At 43.8% G+C, this 20,414-nt stretch overlaps 1 pseudogene; it reads left to right on the top strand.

The window, feature by feature from the left end:
• The first annotated feature begins 1,037 nt into the window (after positions 1–1,037).
• LOC115934054 (succinate dehydrogenase [ubiquinone] flavoprotein subunit, mitochondrial-like) lies at positions 1,038–16,562 on the top strand (annotated as a pseudogene).
• The last annotated feature ends 3,852 nt before the right edge of the window (positions 16,563–20,414 follow it).

The following is a 20,414-nucleotide window of genomic DNA, read 5'->3' as shown; positions in this document are numbered from 1 at the left end:
GTAACTAACCCAGGACTAAAACAGTGTAACTTTAAAAAAATAAGTCTAGGAGGTATGATGTTCATTCCCTGCAAGCCAATAAAGGCCACGTCTGGGGCATACATCTAAAAAAATAATCCTAAAGAGAAAGTTATGGTCACAAATATGTTCTGTACGGTGTTATTAAGAGCAAAAATGGGAAACAACCCAAATATCAATAAAATGGGACTGAACCCTTGCAAATTTACTAAAATAACTCAAAATTGTTAAACATGATGCACAAGACGAAGATTTTAATAAAGTGAAAAGACAGGAAACATAATCACTAATGATTATTGGTTTATTTTTCATGCCACTTCATTCCACAAAAAGATTTCAGATATCTTACAGAAAGACACACTAGAAATATTAAAATACTATCTGAACCAGAAGCAGAATCAGGGTAAGCTAGCAGAAAGGCGTATAAGCCAAAGGGATCTACCCAGCTTTCAAAGCTGACCACGGCCGTGCGCAGTGGCTCTGTCTGTAATCCCCGCACTTGGGGAGGCCGAGGAGGGAGGATCGCTTGAGGCCACAAGTTCGAGACCAGCCTGGGCAACAGAGCAAGATCCCGCCTCTACAAAAAATTTAATAATCAGCCGGAAGCGAGAGGCTAGGGACATGGCTGAGGATCGCTCCCGCCCCTCGGAGGCCAGAAACCGAGGGTCACTCCCGCTCCCTAGAGGCCGGAGGCCCCGGGCCGCTCCCGCCCACCTCCGCGGACGAGCGCCGCCCATTTCGACCCCATTCGCTGCGGTCTGGACGTTCAGGCCCTCTCGGTCTGGGAGATCCCGGAGAACCACCCACGGGGCTTTAAAAAGTGTTGGTGCCCAACACCTCCCCGAAATAGGGCCCGCCCTGTCTCGGTCGGGGAGCGCGGGACCTCCGTGTCCACCCAGCGCCACCGTCCGCGGGTCCGCTTTGCGCAGGCGCGGCGTCCCCGCCCCTTAGACCCCGGCCCGGGCGTGGCGTGGTGCGCAGGCGCAATGTCCCCCACTACCGCCCCCTTGACCCGGGCGTGGAGCGCAGGCGCAGTCTGCGCAGGGACTGGCGGGACTGCGCGGAGGCGACTACAGACATGTTGGGGGTCCGGGGCCTGTCGCGGCTGCTAAGCGCTTGGCGCTGGCGCTGGCCAAGGCGGTGAGTCCCTGCCGCGGACCGGCCAGGGCAGGAGGGGGGCGAGGCGGCGGTAGGAGCGGGACGGTCCCCAGCGGGTCCGAGCGGAGCGGGCGCCGGGTCCCCGCGCCCCTTGCCCGGGGATCGGGAAGGGGCTGGGAGAGCCGTGTGCCGGTGCGAGGGGGAGCCGCGGAGTGTACTCGGGGGCCTGGGGAGCTCGGTCCTAAGCAGGTAGTCCGCGTCCCGGTGAAGGTCACGACCCCGCGGGCTTGCTGGGCGTCCCCTCCGCCGCTTTGGTCCGGGCCTGGGGTCCGGCGACCTCGCGGGCTGAGGTAGCCCCTCGCCTCAGTGCCTGGCGGGTGGACTCGGGGAGGAGTCGTGTCTGCCCAGGGTCACCGGGGTGGAGTCCTGGCTGGGCCGGGCCTCTGCCGCCCTCTGTGAGGGTTGTCCTGAGGGGCCGCCCGCAGCCCGTGGGTGGGGCTGGCGGGGCGGGTGAAATCGCCCGGGTGGGTGCGAGGAGTGGCCGGGCTCGGCCGGGTGGGTGTCCGGTGGGAAGCGCGGCGCGCCCCTGCTTGGGCTTGCAGTTCCCCTTTCCAGAAGGCGCAAATCTGTGCATGTCCACTTCGGGACCTTGGAAGTTAAGGACCTGTACTTTGGGTCCTGTTTGGTGGCCCTTGTGCCACCAAAAATGTGCCGGTGTTTAAAAGCAGCTGTGCCAGTTTTTAAAAATCAGACGGAGAGCTCAGGGCACTGACCGAGCGAGGACTCCAGGAGCTGTGCTTGCCTGTGCGCGGAGTACCTCGAGGGCCGGGCTCGGCTTAGTCCAGGATGATGGTCAGGGTTATACTTCCCTGAGCCCTTGCTCTCTGTTTGTCTGAATGTGCCCTCTACGATTGCATCTTCAGAATCGGCCTTCTAGGATTTTATTTAATCAAGCGAAATTGGATAGGTTTAGTTGTTTGGTTCTTTTAAATGAACTTACCCACCCACCTCTTAATTACAGAGTAATTTTAAATTGCAGAGTAGAAATCTCAATAGGAACCAAGGCATTCAGCAATATTGATTTGAGTTATGCCTGTGATTGTGCAATTTTCTCCTTTTTGAAATAGTTCTTAAAAATCTCTGAATTAAATGTGAGGATTAGTCATACAGCCATCCTGTCAGCATCGGAAAGCGTGTAAACCGTTCTAGCGTGTTGCTGTGGTTGGTGCTGACTGAGCAGAGACCCCCGCCGCATCTTGGGCTCTTAGGAGCTGCCGGGAGGGCGTCCACAAGCAGGAGGTGAAGCCCATGGTCAGTGGGACTTTTTAGGGGCAATGGTAGCTTGTGGTTGGAGAGAAGCTAGATAGAGCCAGTGTCTTTGTCCCCAACCCAGATGGTGCCCAGTGTTCCTTCTGCAGACTAAGGCCCCAGGCACCTCAGACCAGATGGCAAGATAGCAAAATGGAACCAAAATTTAGTCTTGGGTTTTGTTAAAGTCTTTTTATCTTGATGAAGGTAGCTTTTCCTACAGAAAGTCGTGCGTTTTTGGGTTCTTCGTTGGCTGCTTTTGTGATTGTGTAGGTTGTACCTGCAGATTAGTTTCTTGCTCATGATTTATAGGTGCATGTTATTCGATGAGGACCCCTGACTTTGCTAGATTTCGGATATGAATGTCTCTGCACTTCTTACTTTTCCCCCTCCACCTCCTGATTCAGTCATCTGAAATTCTGTATAGTTAAGCAAGGTCTAAGTATTCCTTTTAGTTATATGTTCCCGATGTTTTTTCTTAGAGGAAATGTTTGATAGTTTCTCCTAAAAAAATTAATAACTGGCACAAAAGACTAGTTTTGTGTCAAAAGTAGTTTTGAGTTTTATCTAAAGACTGACATTGGCTTAAAGTTGGGCTTTCCAGATTCAAAAATCTGCCCCAGATGAGATTTAGATGCAGAGGGTTAGTGTCCTTTTCCCCGGGGGGATGGCGTGATGATTTGTTCAAGATTGTGTTATAGTAGCTGCCCCTTTTAAGCCCGCTGTGTGTGTGTGTGGTGGGGGGTGGGCAGTGTGTATTCCACATCAACATCCTAGAAAGAACGAATAAACATTGAGTGATCTCACTGTTTCTACTTACATTTGGTATAAAATACTGTTTTTATTGGTGCTACTACCTATGTTAATAGGGCACTTTACAAAATTTTCAAGAACGTTTTTATTAAAATTATTTCAAAGACTTCTTTCTTAAAATATGATTTTACCATGTAAAAAATTATACTAAGGTAGAAGAATATTTGTTCTTTCTCATTTTCTGAAAAAAGAAAAAACTGAATTAGCTTATGTCAATAAAAACAGAGACTAGAAATTGGAGAAATGAAGAATAATTTTTTATCCCACATAATAAGTAATTTGTGAATTGCAAGTATTTCTAAATACTTGAAGACACCCCTCACATCCCCTCTTCTGATTGCTGAGTGCATAATTTCCTAAAGCTTTTTTTTCCTTCTCTTTTGTTTTTTGGAGATATTGTCTCGCTCTCTCGCCCAGGCCGGAGTACAGTGGCACAGTCTCGGCTCACTGGAACCTCTCCCTCCTGGGTTCAAGCGATTCTCCTGCCTCAGCTTCCCAAGTAGCTGGGATTACAGGTGCCCGCCACCACGCCCAGCTAATTTTTAGTAGAGAGGGGGTTTTGCCATGTTGGCCAGACTGGTCTCGAACTCCTGACTTCAGGTGATCTGCCCACCTTGGCCTCCCAAAATGCTGGGATGACAGGCGTGAGCCACCGCGCCCAGCCCCTAAAACTATTTATGAAATTTCTGAGACTATTCAGTCGTCTTCTAAAATGCCGCCAGCAGAATGGAAAACGTATCCCCTAAATGGCTGGCCAACCTTAGCATATGGGACAGTGTCACCTCTCTCACACAGAGCCACTAAAAACTAAACACTAAAACCAGTTTTCTTGAGTAAAGGTTTCTAAGATGGAAAATTTAAGCAGCGAGATCTGTCAAGTTGTAGACGTTGGCCAGGAAAAAGCCAGCAGCAGCCAGGCAGGGGAGAGTGTGCATCCAGCATCCTCCTGTGTGATGAAGGGATGACACATCTTCCCTCTGGGCTGTCAGCCTTTACTGTTCCAGGATACAGATCTCCTGATTCAGTGTCCAGTGCCTTTTGAACTGAGCGCAAGCCCTCCTGGACGACTGGAACTGTAATGTGGAAAGGGCTCTGATGGAGCCGGTTAAAATGCTTCATTATTTGCAAAATACCACATACAGTAATATGATCTGGATGTCTTTCCCCTCCTCCACTAAGTAGCATAAGTGAAGACTTCCCAGAGGAAGTGCGCCTTTTTCATCTCGTATCTGAGTCAGTGAGTATCCTTTTTGGAAACAAGCTTCATCCTGGTTTTCTAGAGTGCCAAGTCAGGGTGGAAAGGAGGACCTGGGGGCTCAGTCCTTCCTTGCCCCTTGGGCTGCCCTTCAGGGTTAAGTAGAGGGTCCCAGCTGAGCTCTCTGGATGCACAGGAGCACCTGGGTACAGAAGAAGGTGAACAGTTTGCAAGGGGAAATTTGAATTACTATCCCCCACAGCATTTGTTCCTTCAGGACACTAACCCTCTGGATCTGTGTCTTCTGTGTCTCCAGTGGCCAACAGCGTTGCAAACAGGAACCCGAGGTTTTCACTTCACTGTTGAAGGAACGAGAGGACATCTGCTAAAGTTTCAGATCCCGTAAGTTCATGCTTTTTGTTCCATTATAAATGATTTTTTTGGCTTGGGGTAAGGATCTATACCAGTTTGTTTTCATATGAGTCATAGACATAAGGGAAAAATTTCTCATAGGTATCCAATGCATGCTGAAATTATTTTCAGTGTAATAATACTTAATTGCAAGTACAAATATAAACATAGATGTTAACATTTTTACTTGTATCTCTTATGTATCTATAAACTAGATTTAAATTTAGGTCAAGTAAAGCAATAAATTAAAATGAACAGTATCTGCTGTGATAGATGATAAAATCCTACTGAAAAGAGGACCGTGGGGCCCTTCTGGTGTGGGTTCCTTGGTATTGAGTGTGCCTGTTCTCTCTCTGTTGGAAAACTGAAACTTGCTGAGAAGTTCTTTTCTCATAAGCTCACAATAGCGACTGAATGCTCTTTCTCAGGCATAAGCATAGGCACGGCCCTGAAGTAGAGGTGTGGTCCTCAGTCTGATCCCACGGAATAGACCCTCTACCATTCATAGAATCTGATTATCAGTCCCTCCTCCAGGAGCGAATGTGCCTACTTCTCCCCGTGCTGTGCAGGGCTCAGCCCCAGGACAGGATGGAGGCCCTGTGTGCCCAGCAGTTGCTCCTTTTATCTTTGTCAAGCTCTTTCACTGGCACAAGAGTCTTCATATTTGGCATAGTGGAACATGTGATTGACAGGTGAATTTTTCTTTTCCAGATTTCTGCTCAGTATCCAGTAGTGGATCATGAATTTGATGCAGTGGTGGTAGGCACTGGAGGGGCAGGCTTGCGAGCTGCATTTGGCCTTTCCGAGGCAGGGTTGAATACAGCATGTGTTACTAAGCTGTTTCCTACCAGGTCACACACTGTTGCAGCTCAGGTAAGAGAAAGATGCCCCACTGTGCTCCCACTCCGTGCAGGTCCCGCGCAGCCTCGCACTTTCTACCTGGGCAGCCTCCTGCCTCCTCCCCGTGCTCCAGCCACATGGCCTGTTGCTGTGCCTTACTCAGCTCACCCTCTCGGGTCTATCCCTGGAGCCTCTTCCCTGGGGACTTTGAAGGGCGGGAGCCTTGTTGTCACTCGTAATTCAGACTCCAGTCACACTTGGGTTTTCTCTGACCATCTACCCTCCCCACCCACCCCTGCCACCCCAACACCTTCTCTGACCATCTCACCTGCTACCCTCCCCACCCACCCCTGCCACCCCAACACCTTAAGAAAAGGAGATCATCTAAAGAGGAGGAATCAGAATTTAGGTTGGGGAAGAAAAGGGCAAGGGTTTCATTTGTCCCTGTGCTGCTGTCTTCTGGGACTCTCTGAGGGGTAAGGTGGTGGTGGGCACACACAGCCAAAGGAAGTAGGGGTACAGGGGAGTGCGACTCTGAGTGTGGAGTTTATTACTTGGCAGGAAGCACTTCTAATCTTTAACACATGCCCGTAAATGCTGTTGGGAAGATTTGTTAATAAAATTATGTGGAGAGATTCATGGAGTACCTTTTCTGTGCCAGATACGTTAGGTAATAAGCATATTACAGGTAGCCTTTCACTCACTGCTCCAGTCAGCCCTTCCTGGAGTTCCCTCTGTCTCCACCACACAGATGAGGAGACTGAGGCTAAGGGATGGAATCACTGGGTGAGTCTGGGAGGGGTTGTGATCTGGAATCTGTCAGGCCTGGCTGCTCCTCTGCTGAGGTCAGCCCTCACTGGGAGTCACCGCGTGAGTAGTTGGCTTTCTCTGAATCCCCCAGCGGGTGGATTTGGGCCTGGAAGACAAAGTTGGGGCTCCTGTTTGTGGCTTGTAAGGAGTGGTTGGTGTTTCCAGGTTGGAATCAATGCTGCTCTGGGGAACATGGAGGAGGACAACTGGAGGTGGCATTTCTACGACACCGTGAAGGGCTCCGACTGGCTGGGGGACCAGGATGCCATCCACTACGTGATGGAGCAGGCCCCCACTGCCGTGGTCGAGGTGATGGGCGGGAGGCTCGGTGCTCTTGTGGCCTGTTTCTAGTACAAGAGCCCTGGAAAAAATGTAAGCAATTGAGGCAGATGTGGCAGCCGAAAGAATGGTGATTAGCAAAGCTCACAAGAGAAGGTTTTGTCTGTCATGAACTATGCATTACATGTAATAAGAAAAACTTCTCTTTGATGAAGTGTTGACATTTTCATATAATAGGTTACTTTGGGTTTGCAGATTTGTACTAAGTTTCGTTTAGTGTAGATTAGCTGTGAATATCTTGACTCCTTTAAGGTAATAAGGCTTTTGTTTGTTTTTATCTTTCACAGGTAGAAAAGTATGGCATGCCGTTTAGCCGAACTGAAGATGGGAAGATTTATCAGCGTGCATTTGGTGGACAGAGCCTCAAGTTTGGAAAGGGCGGGCAGGTCCATCGGTGCTGCTGTGTGGCTGATCGGACCGGCCACTCAATATTGCACACCTTATATGAGAGGGTAAGGCCGCCCCCCGTCCACCTGAGACAGGACCCGTAGTGCTGGGGCTTATGGTGACAGCGGGGAATGGGTTAGCGTGCCCAGTGAGTCAGCCAGAGATTGCATAAAAAGCAACAGAGAACAGCGGTGTGGGGCACATGCAGCGACTGGATGTGACAGGAGCGGACGTGTGCCTTGAGAAGCTGCCCCTAAGGCAATGTGTGAGTTGTTGCCTCTATGTTGGAAAGTTGAATTGATAATCTTATATACCAGGTTTTCGCTTGGCATATGTGACACTCAGCATGTAAGAACAGAGCAAGCAGGTCAGGCACAGTGGCCCACGTCTGTAATCCCAGCACTTTAGGAGGCCAAGGCAGGAGGATCACTTGAGACCAGAAGTTTGAGACCAGTCTGGAGAACATAGCGAGACCCTGTCTCTACAAAAAGTTTAAGAAGTAGCTGAGCATGGTGGTACATGCTTGTAATCCCAGTTACTCAGGAGGCTGAGGCAGGAGGATCACTTGAGACAGTGAGCCATGTTCATACCACTGCACTCCAGCCTGGGCAACAGGAGACCTGTCTCAAAAAAAGACAAAGAACAAGTATTTTAAGGCTCTTTTACCACCTCTGAGTTCCTGAATGGATTGGTTTGGTTTGTTTGTTTTGTTTTGCTTTGTTTTTGAGATGGAGTCTCACTCAGTCACCCAGGCTGGAGTGCAGTGGCGCGATCTCTGCTCACTGCAACCTCTGCCTCCCGGGTTCAAGCGATTCTCCTGCCTCAGCCTCCAGAGTAGCTGGGACTACAGGTGCATGCCACCACGCCTTGCTGATTTTTTGTATTTTAGTAGAGACAGGGTTTCCCATGTTGCCCAGGCTGGTCCGGAACTCCTGAGCTCAGGCAGTCCACCCGTCTCGGCCTCCCAAAGTGCTGGGATTACAGGCGTGAGCCACCACACCCGGCCATGGATTGTTTTAATATTAACTATTACCACTGGACAAAGACTTGAGGTGACAATAGTTACTGTGTAATCAGGGTCCGCTTTGGCATGACCAAATAATATTCTGAACAGTATTGATTCAGAGTAATCAATGTTCTGAACTTTGTTGTTTTCTGATGAATGGGGACGGATCATTAATTTGCAGGTTGTTAGAACACCAGTGACTTCTCTGGCTGAGTGCATCGACAAGTGTGTGGTGGGAGGAGACAGCGGCTCCGTCCGGAGCAGGAGCTGTCATGTGGGGAGCTGGCCCAGGCTCACGAGAGCAACTTGCGCTGGCTGAGGGAATGGCAGGTCCAGGCGGGCAGCGCTGTCCGGCGCCTACCTTTCTGCGGTGCTGGAATCTGCTCGTCTGCAACCGTCCGCTTTGGTAGCTGCCAGCCACATGGGGCTGTTGCTAATGTGGCTGGTGTAGCTGAAGAGCTAAACGTTTTGATTTATTTTAATTAATTAAGTGGTTATGTGTTGCCAGTAGCTCCCATCTGGGCTGTGACCCCATGGTCTGCGGACCTCACTCTGGCACCAGACTCCGAGTGGAGCTGCATGCGGCCACCGGACAGTGTGGAGTGCCTCTTCGGGTTGTGTAGAAGTAGGAAATGTGTCACCAACATAGGAGGTGTTGCTGCTGCATTCTCTAGCACACCTGCCTTGCTTGTACTGCTCGGCGTGGAATGCCTCTCAGGCCCTCACAGTGTCACTGACACTGTTGCTGATCTCCTTGGATTTACCTGGTCCATTTGGATCAAGTTCTTTCACCTATTCACATGAGCAGATATCACCTTAAAACCTTAAAGGTTGGCTTAACACTTCTTGCCCTTTTTTTCTTTCTTTTAGTCTCTGCGATATGATACCAGGTGTTTTGTGGAGTATTTTGCCTTGGATCTCCTGATGGAGAACGGGGAGTGCCGTGGTGTCATCGCACTGTGCATAGAGGATGGGTCCATCCATCGCAGAAGAGCAAAGAACACTTGTTGCCACAGGGTAGGAATCTAATTTCTACTTTATTTCCTTTGTAAAAATGAATAAATTTCATTTAGAGTTTCTTTATTTTAGGGAAAATAGAGGCATTGTAGAATAACAGTTCGGACACAGGCCTTGATATAACCATGTGAGGGTGATGGCCTTTCCCAGCCGTGGTTCCTCACCTGTAAAGGGTGAGGACAGCAGCACCTGCCTCGGGGTGAGAAAGCATGGCCCTCAGTAGTCGGTAGTGGCTGCCATCAGGTTCACAGCTTACCTCTCCCGATTTTAGATGAGGCAGCTGCGGCCCAAAGAGTCACATGGGGTTTTCTGGCAAAATCTCTCTTGTTTTAGTGGGTTCTGTGTTTATACTGATTCCTGGGATAGATAAGTCTGTCTTCTCCACATAATGAAAATAAAAAACTTTAATTTTATACAGTGGCAGTTACTTTAGCCACTTTAAAAGTTAAGAAGTGTCAGTACAGCCAAGAAAAAAAATCAGCAAAACTACAGGTTGGGAAAAAATATTTTCCAAACCATATATCTAATGATATCTTAGTATCTAAAATAGCAAAAGAAAAAAAAAACCCTACTAAAAACAACCTACTAAACCCTACTAAAAAACAACCCTACTAAAAATGGGCAAAGGACTTGAATAGATATTTTTCCAGAGAAGACATACAAATGGCCAATTGATGTATGAAAAAATGCTCAACATCACTAAGCACCAGAGAAATGCAAATTAAAACCCCAGTGAGTATCATCTCATCTCGCTCCAGTTAGAATGGCTGTTACCAAGAGGACAAAAGATAGTGAGTGTTGATGAGGATGTGGAGAAAAGGGAACCCTGTGTGCTGTTGGTGGGAATGTAAATTAGTACAACTCTTATGGAAAACTCTGGAGGTTCCTCAAAAGCCACAGGACTACCATGTGCTCCAGCAACCTCATTTCTGGGTGTATATCCAAAGGGCATGAAATCAGAAGCTCAAAGAGACACCTGGACCCCCATGTTCATTGCAGCGTTATTCACAATACCCGAGATATGGAAACAACCTAAAAATTTTTGGTGTTTAATGACAATGTGGTGTGTATACACAACTGAATATTATTCAGCTATGAAAACGAAGGAAATCCTGTCATGTGTGACAATGTGGATGAACCCAAAGTCATTATGCTAAGTGAAACGAGCCAGGCACAGAAACACAGATACTGCATGTCACTCATATGTGGATCTAAAACTGTCACAACTCACAGAAACAGAGTAGGACAGTGGTTGCCAGGGGCTGGGGGAATGCAGACTGTGGCGATGCTGATTAAAGGTGTAACTTCCTGTTACAAGGTGAAGTTCTGAAGGTCTGATATACAGCATGGTGGCTAGAGTTAATATTATACAGCATGGTGGCTAGAGTTAATATTATACAGTACGGTGGCTAGAGTTAATATTATACAGCATGGTGGCTAGAGTTAATATTATACAGCACGGTGGCTAGAGTTAATATTATACAGCATGGTGGCTAGAGTTAATATTATACAGCATGGTGGCTAGAGTTAACGTTATACAGCATGGTGGCTAGAGTTAACGTTATACAGCATGGTGGCTAGAGTTAATGTTATACAGCATGGTGGCTATAGTTAATATTATACAGTACGGTGGCTATCGTTAATATAACTTGAAATTTGCAAAGGTCTACGCCTTAGGCGTCTGTATCTCCAAAAAAAAGGATAATTGTATGAGGTGAGAGATGTGTATTAAGTTGATTGTGTCATCAGTTCACAAAATAAATCATCACGTTGTACACCTTAAATATATACAGTATTGTTTTTTGTTTAATTCATCAATCATACCTCAGTAAATCTGGGGGAAAAAACCAAAATCCATAAAAATTTTAAAATTTTCGTTATAAAAGTAGTATATGCTTACTGGGGAAACCTTTTGAACAGCACAAATCTAAAATACAAATAGGGCCAGACACATAGTGGCTCATGCCTGTAATCCCAGCACTTTGGGAGGCCGAAGGGGTGGATCACCTGAGGTCAGGAGTTCAAGACCAGCGTGGCCAACATGGCGAAACCCAGTCTCTATTAAAAATACAAAGATCAATTGGATGTGGTGGTGCACACCTGTAATCCCAGGTACTTGGGAGGCTGAGGCGGAAGATCTTTCTAGAGATTGGGCTTGATGTAAAAAAAAACTTATACACTAAATAATTGGTTAAAACAATGAATTTTCTTAAGGGACTTATTTACTCTTAATAAATTATAAGAGACTCTGATTTTTTTAATCCAAAGTTCAACATTTATTGCATCTCACCATTTTTTATTGTCTCTCCTCTTTGAAAGGGTGCAAAATAGTAATGCTCTCCCTCAACTCACTGTCAGCTCATAAAAGTTTTTTTCCTCAAGTTCTGTTTTTTGTGGCCTGATGCTAACAATATTCTCTTAAAGGTCTAAAGGAAATGTTTTCTTTCATCATAATATTCTGTGCAGTGCAGAAGGTCTTTTCTTTTGCCTTTTGGTAACTGGCCTAACAGATTTTATGGTTTCCTGAAATAATTGCCATTATTATTAAATTTTGATTTACTTAAGAAAAAAACTGAGATTGAAAAAATTTTCTTAAATTAGGGTTAGTACATCCATGTATCTTTCTGTATGCGCTTTTCAAGTCCTTCCGACATAAAGTTACAGGGCTTTGACTCCTGGGTCTAGAAAGGGCACCAAGTCCTGCTAAATCTTAAACACTGACAGTAATTAAAGCCTCATCTTCAGGCCCAGTAGAAAATCTTAAACACTGACAGCGATTCAAGCCTCATCCTCAGGCCCAGTAGAAGATGCCAATCAAAATGAACTGCATCCTGACACACAGAATTAAAGCTGTTCAAATCCTCAAGGCCCGGGGACTAGCATGGGCATGTGAGATTGTAAGGGCCAATTTTGAGAGATAAAATAAGTTGAGTTTCTCTGTAAATTAATCACTAATGTCAAAGGCACACTGACACAAGACCAGCACATGGGCCCCTGTGTCAGATTAACAACATTTTCTTGAAGCATTAACTGACTCCTTAATAAAGGTTATAAAAGGCTTATGGAAGTTATACGTTATGGTCAAGATTAAAATTTTATAGCTTGTTTATAAAATTTTGAAAAACAAATTTAATTAGCTTCCTGCTGTTTTTTTAAATGAGGGTTTATTGTTTGAAAAATTAAGTCTCCTCTCCAAAACAATGAAAGCTTTTGCCTGTTTTTTGAAATCCTTCAGCTATCACTTTGGTCAAATGAGTGACTTATTTTACAATGACCTGTGATATCAAGTGTTTTAAACCTTTGATGTCTGACAAACTTTCCAAAATCAAATTATAAATTATGTATTTTTCTGTCCTAATCATCTAAGATACTAGGTTCCCTAAAGTCCAAAAATGACATAATTTGGCTTATTTGGTATAAAAATTATACAGAAAGCATTGTCAAGTATGAAATTGTGTTTGGTTTTGTTTGGACTGTATTTGTATAAATATGTTATTGGTATGTGTTCTAAAATTATGGGAAACTCCTATAATTCTGATATGACTTACTGTACATTATCAGTAATAATGTTATGTTACATTATTTTGTGCCACAGAGGTAACAAATTTCCTTGTCAATTGTATCTTTGACTATGGCTGCCCTAAACTTTTTGTTATCCACAGACAATTGTCTTGTTTTGGTCCTCTTTAGAAGGCGGTTTTATAGCTGGGTGCGGTGGCTCATGCCTGTAATTTCAGCACTTTGGGAGGCTGAGGTGGGTGGATCATGAGGTCAAGAGTTCAAGACCAGCCTTGCCAAAATGGTGAAACCCTGTCTCTACTAAAACTACAAAAATTAGCAAGGCATGGTGGCAGGTGCCTGTAATCCCAGGTACTCAGGAGGCTAAGGCGGGAGAATCACTTGAACCCGGGTGGCAGAGGTGGCAGTGCACTGAGATCATACCACTGCACTCCAGCCTGTGTGACAGAGTGAGACTCCATCTCAAAAAAATAAAAAGAAAGAAAGTGGTTTTATAATCAGCTATAAAACTAAAAGGTGCTCTTGAATGCAGGTTTCTGGTAACTTTGGAGATTGTGACATCAGAATAGAGGAAAAACTTTCGGGACTCATGGAGAGCTGAAATGTTCATGAATATCAAGCAGAACAGGAATGAACTACATGGACTGAACTTATAGAAGACTGAAGTAATCTTTTTGACTTTTTGCTTAAAACGTTGTTGATCCTTTGTTTTGTTTTTTTCAGAGTCAAGGAAACTTTTCTTTTGAGCTATTGACAGCTTTTAACAAGTTATTATACTCCTGTGAACAAAATTTGGAGCATATTTGTTTCTCTCTGCCTGATTTCTCCTGAATTTGGAAACTATTTGTGAGTATTCTTAACTTATCGCAATATAGTTATTTGCATAAGTGCAATAATAATCTGTTTTTATTTGTAACAGGACACAATTGAAGAAACTGGTTATTCTACCATGGCTTTGACTGGAATGGTGTGCTTTCCTTTAAGGAATTAAACTTGTTTTATGAAGCCAGTAAAAGCCCCTTGGGAAAGCTGGCCAAATACCCTGTCTACACAGTCCATGAACAGGGTTCCTGATCTGTGGTAAATAAAGAATGTCACTTTCTGACAGGCCCAGGAGCCCCAAGTTTTACCTCGGGACCTCAAAAGGAGAGGAATTCATGCAACTCATAGGTATTTGATGGTACAAATCCATGGCAGGGCTCAGCTTTAAAAAAGTCTTTTCTGAGATTCCTTCTATGGAATAAAGTTCCATCAAAGCCAATTTAAAAGCCTGTGTAAAAAAAATAATTATTCTTGCTGCACTGTATACAAATAATCAGGCCAAGTATAATAAAGGAAATCAGTCCTACCATGGTTTATCTTTAGTAAAAATGAGAAACTGGAGAGAGAAAAACTATGTTTTAAAAACTATAGTACACCTGTTGTTAGATTCTAGTCTTGCCCAATGTTTTTCAATTTTTATTATTTTCTACAGTTTGGACCAAATTCTAGTTTTTCTTGGCTACAAGTCTTCAATATAACGTTTTCAATTTTTTCCCTTTCTTTTTTCCCATTTTTCCTAATTTGGAGTCACTGAAAGCTAAGCTGTGCTTTTTGAAGCCCTGTGAACTGAAGCTAGACAACTTAAACTTCAGAAGAAAATAACAGCAGCCTATTTACATATATAAGCTACTTTCATACCTGCCTACTGACGTATGGACTTCAGAGTAATGTGGCCTATATCAATTTTCTAGGATCGTTATTTTGTTTGTTGTTTTTCTCCCTTCCTCCCCCTATTTTCTCTTCATAGGACATGAGGATTCTCAACCTGATAAAAATGAGCTTTTCTAATAACTCAAGACCCACCTGCCTAGGAATAAACCATCCCAGCTGTGAGAGACCAGACGAAACCTGAGACCAGAGACTCGTTTTCTTCTAAAATGCTTTCTCCAAAAGATTTTTAAACAGAAAAGGGGGGAAATGTGAAAGGAAAAGAAAACTTGAGGCCCCCAAAATCACTAAGCTAAAAGGAAAAGTCAAGCTGGGAATGGCTTAGGGCAAACCTGCCTCCCATTCTATGCAAAGTCATCCCTCCGTGCACTGAGATAAATGCTTATCTAATTGCCTTCTTTGGAGAGGCTCATCAGAAACTCAAAATAATGCAACCATTTGACTCTCACCTACCTGTGACCTGGAAGATCCCTCTGCTTGAGTTGTCCTGCTTTTCTGGATGGAACCAGTGTTCATCTTACATATATTGATTGATGTCTCATGTCTCCCTAAAATGTATAAAACCAAGCTGTGCCCTGACCACCTTGGGCACATGTCGTCAGGACCTCCTGAGGCTGTGCCACAGGCATGCAGCCTCAACCTTGGCAAAATAAACTTTCTAAATCAACCGAGACCAGTCTCAGATATTCAGGGTTCACAGTATCCAAAAATCCAATCACATCTGAAACCGCCTTTGCAAAAATTATCACAGTGAGAAAATAATGGCAGTGAAAGAAAGCTGATCTAGCCAACCTCCCTCTTGCCTTTAGCTTTCAAGCTGCTTTTACTTATTCCTGGGTTTAAGCCAAGCTACATGTGGGAGTCATTTAGTTTATAGTTTAAATTATAATAACCCTTCCCCCAAACTCAACCACCCTTGTAATACTAATGAGAGACCACCAGGCTAGGAGGAGGAGAGGAGCCTAAATTCTGCTAAGGTGTAGACAAAAACAATTGTGAGGCGTTATTCCAGAAGCCACAAGATATGCAACTTCCTCAGTTACCCCTGCAGATAATGTTACTTTTGTAGAACGTAGGATTGGCCTTCTGAGATATCTTCTCAGGATTTCCCATGGCTCCACCGGGACCAGCCAACGGCTTCTGTGTCCCCACCCAGAAGCGACTCAGAGAAAGAGGACAGCTTCAACACCCTATGATTTCATCTCTGACCCAACCAATCAGCACTCCCCATACCCTAGCCTGCTACCTACCAAATTACCTTTGAAAAATCCCTAACCTCCAAGCCTTAGATGAGTTTGATTTGAGTAATAACTGCCTCCCACATGGTGTGGCTGGCATCATGTCAATTAACCTCTTTCTTTACTGCAATGCCATGGTCTCCATAAACTGATTTTGCATGTGCAGTGGGCAGGAAGAACCCATCGGGCAGCTACACATCTTGAAAGAGAAGCTCTTCCTGTGAGGTACATCACCTGTGGTTAAGAATCTTACATACTTATCATTTTTTGTTGTTGTGAGAACATTTAAAATCTACCCTTTTCTTTTTTTTTTTTTTTTTTTTTTTTGAGATGGCGTCTCACTCTGTTGCCAAGGCTGGAGTGCAATGGCATGATCTTGGCTCACCACAACCTGCTGGGTTCAAGTGATTCTCTTGCCTCAGCCTCCTGAGTAGCTGGGATTACAGGCATGCACCACTCTTTTAGCAATTTTATTTATTTATTTATTTTGTTATTTTGAAAAAGTATTTTTAACTTTTACTTTAGATTAATGGGGTATATGTGCAGGCTTGCTATATGGGTATATTGTGTGATGCTGAGGTTGGGGGTATGAATGATCCTGTCAGCCAGATCGTGAGCATCGTACACAAGCAATTTTAAAATATGCAAATGGTGTGGTATGGTGGTACATGCCTGTAGTCCCAGCTACTCAAGAGGATAGGGCCAGAGGATCGCTTGCGCCTAGGTGTTTGACACCAGCCTAGACAACATTGTGAGACTCTGTCTCAAAAATAAATAACAAAACAAAATAAAATATACAGTGCATTATTATTTAATACAGTCATTATTCTGTGCAATAAATCGCTAAAGCTTATTTTTCCTGTCTAACTGAAACTTTGTACTCTTTGATGAACTTCTCCACTTTCCCCATCCACCCCACTTCCCTGGATTGTATTAAATTAAATTGTATTATATTGAATTTACCAGAATTAATCACTACATTAGAAGAAACTCCAGTGGGTATTCCTAAAATTATGGAGAGGTAGATAGATTTAAAAGCAAAAGAAATGCTGCAATTTCTTCAGAGTTCATAAGAGAACTTCTATTGGAGAAATGGAAAATTTGAGCTGGCTAAGCCTTGAGACCTCCCAAGACTAAGTTACAGGAGTTTAGCCTTCTAAACTACCTCAGGGTACAGCCTGGTCTTAATTTTTAATTTTTAATTTATTTTTATTTTTAATTTATTTTTATTTTTATTTTTGAGACAGAGTCTCACTCTGTCGCCTAGGCCAGAGTTTAGTGGTGCACAATCTCGGCTCACTGCAACCTCCGCCTCCCAGGTTCAAGCATTTCTCTTGCCTCAGCCTCCCGAGTAGCTGGGATTACAGGCATGTGCCACCATGCCCGGCTAACTTTTGTATTTTTAGTGGAGATGGCATTTCACCATGTTGGCCAGGCTGGTCTTGAAGTCCTGACCTCAGGTGATCTGCCCACCTTGGCCTCCCAAAGTGCTAGGCCTCCCAAAGTCCCAAAGGCACAGGCGCGAGCCACTGTGCCCAGCCTATTTTTTATTTTTATGGGTACCTAGTAGATGTATATATTAATGGGGTACATAAGATATTTTGATAGAGACATACAATGTGTAACAATCATGTCAGGGTAAATGGAGTATCCGTCAGCTCAAGCACTGATGCTTTCTTCATGTTTCAAACAGTCCAGTTATACTCTTTTAGTTATTTTTAAATGTATAATAAATTGTAGTCACTCCATTGTCCTATCAAATATTAGATTTTATTCTGTCTAACTATATTTTTGTACCCATTAACCATCGCTCATTTTCTCCACCCCCAACTACCCTTTCCAGACTATGGTAGCCATCATTCTACTCTATCTCCACGGGCTCAATTGTTTTGAGTTTTAGATCCCACAAATAAACGAGAACATGTGAAGCTTGTCTTTCTGTGCCTGGCTTATTTCATGTAACATAATTTCCTCCAGTTCCATCCATGTTGTTGCAAATGATTCATTCTTTTTCATGGCTCAGTAGTACTTCATTGTGTATATGTACCATATTTTCTGTATCCATTCATCTGTTGATGGACACTTAGGTTGCTTCCAAATCCTGGCTATTGTGAACAGAGCTGCAACAAACATGGGAGTGCAAATATGCCTTTGCCATACAATTTCCTTTCTTCTGGGCATATACCTAGCAGTGGGATTTCTGGATCATATGGTAGTTTAGCTTTTTTGAGGAAACTTATGCATAGTGGTTGTGCTAATTTATATTCCCACCAACAGTGTGTGAGGATTTCCTTTTCTCCACATCCTCGCCAGTGTTTGTTATTGCCTATCTTTTGGATATAAGCCATTTTAACCGGGGTGAGATGGTATCTTCTTGCAGTTTTGATTTGCATTTCTTTGATGATCAATGATGTTGTGCACCTTTTCATATGTATGTTTGCCATTTTATATCTTCTTTTGAGAAATGTCTATTTGGATCTTTTGCCCATTTTTAAATTGGATTATTAGAATTTTTCCTGTCGAGTTATTTGAGATTCTTATATATTCTGGTTATTAATCCCTTGTCAGATGGGTAGTTTGCAAATATTTTCTCCCATTCTGTGGGCTGTCTCTTCACTTTGTTGAAGCTTTTTAAATTTGATGTGATTCCATTTGTCCATTTTTACTTTGGTTGCCTGTGCTTATGGGGTATTACTCAAGAAATAACTGCCCAGTCCAATGTCCTGGAGAGTTCCTCCAATGTTTTCTTTTAGTAGTTTCATAGTTTGAGATCTTAGATTTAGGTCTTTTTTTTTTTTTTTTTTTTTTTTTTTTTTGAGACGGAATCTCACTCTGTTGCCCAGGCTGGAGTGTGATGGTATGATCTCAGCTCACTGCAACTTCTGCCTCCCAGATTCAAGCAATTCTTCTGCCTTAGCTTCCCAAATAGCTGGGATTATGGGGTGCCCCACCATGCACAGCTAATTTTTGTATTTTTGGTAGAGACGGGTTTCACCATGTTGGCCAGGCTGGTCTCGAACTCTTGACCTCAGGTGATCCACCTGCCTCAGCCTCCCAAAGTGAGATCTAAGTCTTTAATCCATTTTTTTTTATGGCCAGAGGTAGGGTTCTAGCTTTATTCTTCTGCATATGGATATCCAGTTGTCCCAGCTCCATTTATTAACGAGACTGTCCTTTCCCCGGTGTATGTGTTTGACACTTTTGTAGAAAATGAGTTCATTATAGATGTATGGATTTATTTCTATGTTCTCTATTCTGTTCCATTGGTCTATGTGTCTGTTTTTATGCCAATACCATGCTGTTTTGATTACTATAGCTCTGTAGTATAGTTTGAGGTCAGCTAATGTGGTTCCTCCAGTTTCATTCTTTTTGCTTAGGATAGCTTTGGCTATTCTTGGTCTTTTGTGGTTCCACATAAATTTTAGTTGTTTTTTTTTTTTTCTATTTCTGTGAAGAAGAATGTCATTGGTATTTGATAGGGATTGCATTGGATCATCAGATTTCTTTGGGTAGTATGGGCATTTTAACAATATTGATGCCTTCATGAACATGGAATATCTTGCCATTTGTGTGTGTGTGTGTGTGTGTGGTCTTCAAATTTTTTCATCAAAGTTTTATAGTTTTAATTATAGAGATCTTTCATTTCTTTGATAAAATGTATAATAAAGGTATACACATTTTGGTTAATAAACTTAACCAAAGAAATGCAAGATCTCTATAATTAGTTAACTAATAATTAATTAAATGGTTAATGAACTTAACCAAAGTAATAAAAGATTAAATAGAATCCTAAGTAGCTATTGTAAATGGGATGACTTTTTAAATTTCTTTTTCAGATTGTTTGCTGTTGGCATATACAAATGCTAGAGATTTTTGTATGTTGATTTTGTATCCTGCAACTTTGCTGAAATTTGTTTACCAGTTCTAATAGTTCTTTGGTGGAGTCTTCAGCTTTTTCCAAATATAAGATCATATCATCTGCAAACAAAGATAATTTGACTTCTTCCTTTCTAACTTGGATTCCGTTTACTTCCTTCTCTTGTCTGATTGCTCTGGGTAGGACTTCCAGTACTATGTTGAATAACAGTGATGAAAATGGGCGTCCTTAGCTGGGCGTGGTGCTCATGCCTGTAATCCCAGCACTTTGGGAGGCTGAGGCGGGTGGATCACCTGAGGTCAGAAGTTCGAGAACAGCCTGGCCAACATGGTGAAACCACTTCTCTACTAAAAATTAAAAAATTAGCCAGGCGTGGTGGTGGGTGCCTGCAGTCTCAGCTATTCGGGAGGCTGAGGCAGGAGAATCACTTGAACTCGGGAGGCAGAAGTTGCAGTGAGCCGAGCTTGTGCCACTGCACTCCAGCCTGGGTGACAGGGCAACACTCCATCTTAAAAAAAAAAAAAAAAAGATAGGAGTAGGGTAAAGGCATGGGATACAGGATGGACCCTCAGAGGATATGCTGGAGGTGCTCAGGGCAAACAACTCAGATGTGTGTGGGAGTGTGCATGCGAGGGTTTTTACGCATATGGTATAGTCTTTTTCCTGCCCAGAAGACCTACCTACTAGTCTAGCCCATCCTGGGGGAAGTGAGAGATGTGATGGCTCTGCATTTTCTCTGGCTTTGCCCTGGAACCTGGGATGAATCCACTCCGACTGGATGTGAGTACCAGGTATTACCTGAGAACGTGATTTGAAACTGCTCCCTAG

This window comes from Gorilla gorilla, chromosome 2, assembly GCF_029281585.2.
Source record: "Gorilla gorilla gorilla isolate KB3781 chromosome 2, NHGRI_mGorGor1-v2.1_pri, whole genome shotgun sequence".
NCBI classification, from domain to species: domain Eukaryota; kingdom Metazoa; phylum Chordata; class Mammalia; order Primates; family Hominidae; genus Gorilla; species Gorilla gorilla.
The sequence above is the reverse complement of the archived record's forward strand: the minus strand, read 5'-3'. Positions and strand labels throughout refer to the sequence as shown.